At 50.3% G+C, this 1,456-nt stretch overlaps 1 pseudogene; it reads left to right on the forward strand.

The window, feature by feature from the left end:
- The first annotated feature begins 464 nt into the window (after window positions 1–464).
- Window positions 465–1,078, forward strand: LOC127221146 (PRELI domain containing protein 3B-like; annotated as a pseudogene).
- The last annotated feature ends 378 nt before the right edge of the window (window positions 1,079–1,456 follow it).

The following is a 1,456-nucleotide window of genomic DNA, read 5'->3' on the forward strand; positions in this document are numbered from 1 at the left end:
TGTCATTGGAGCCTACTTCTTCAGGGTTCCAGAAGACCAGCTGAGACACCCAGCCTCGTGGACTGAGCGACTCTATATCCCCGGACTTCCCATTGTTGAACAGCAGCCTGTCGGTCATTCCAATAAATTCCCGGGTATTCTGGGTTCACTGTGTAAGTTCTGTGACTCTAGAGAACCACAACTAATAAAGGGAATTTCACAGAGTACTGACCCTCTTTTTCTGTTGTTTGTTTGAGACAGGGTTTCTCTGTAACACCCTGGCTGTCCTGGAACTCGCTCTGTAGGAGAAGCTGGCCTCAAATTCAGAGCTGCCTGCCTCTGCCTCCCTAGTGCTGGGACTAAAGGCGTGCCAGGACACCCAGCTCATGAGCATGGAGCTGCAAGCCCCACCTGCCCAACTGGGAGGGGCCGGTGAACTTCTGTCCCTCATCATCCCCGCCACCGTGGGACACTGGGCTGGCACTATGAAGATCTGGACTTTGGAGCGTGTCTTCCTCCCTCCCAACATGGGAAATGGTTACCACGGCAGCAATGCAGAAATACCCAAACCCCAAGAACCCAAGCAAGTATGTTCAGCGTTAACATGATGGACCGACATGTGGATCCCTGTGGAAAGCTGCACAGCCACAGGCTCCTCAGCACAGTGAGTCCAGCCTTCCGTTAAGTCCCTTATTGGTGCAGCAAGAATGAAAATAAACCCGCGAGAACACTCGGTGGTTGACCCGGTAAAGAGGTAAAGAAGACAATGGAGCTCAGGTCCACTAGCATCTCATTTACAAACAGGACCTCAGTAGGCCAGAGGCTACAAGCCACGCCCACACGACCCGGAGGAAACTGTCAGTCATCACTGTGAAAGGGGTCAGCCTCAGCAGCTACCGAGGGACTCAAGGCAAGCGCCTCATCTTCCAACGCTAACAAAGGCCGAGAAGCAATGGAATGGGCGATACAGAAACTGAACGCCGAGTTTGAAGAATTGAAAGCGTGCGAGCATGCGGACACCAAGGGCGGCCGAGGCCGAGGAAAAATGATGATGGAAATGTGGGTCCAGCTACCGGGCCCCGAGCATTCTCCAAGATGACACCATTTGTATTTGTCATTTAAAAGCTACAACTATTCCAGGTAGATTTCATTCATTTAATGTTTTAATGAACCGGGGTAAGGCTGTGGCTTTTGATCAAAACAAAAGATGGAAAACTTCTAAGTGATCCTTTGAGGGGCATGGGCTCTAGGGCGCTGAGTGGAGAGTCTTGTGTTCCTGTGGACGGTTCTCGGGTTTGTTAGAAGAAATTGGTGTTGATCTCATCTCCTTATATAGAATCTTAGTGCCTTTCAGATCCTGGACCACTACCTGGCCTTAGACCAGCTAGAGCACAGTTGCCTGCAGCTGCAAACTAGAACCACGTGAGGAACTCACTTTAAAAAAAAAAAAAAAAAGAGAGAGAGAGAAGTTGTAGGG

The sequence above is a fragment of the Phodopus roborovskii genome, unplaced genomic scaffold (assembly GCF_943737965.1).
Source record: "Phodopus roborovskii unplaced genomic scaffold, PHOROB, whole genome shotgun sequence".
NCBI lineage: Eukaryota > Metazoa > Chordata > Mammalia > Rodentia > Cricetidae > Phodopus > Phodopus roborovskii.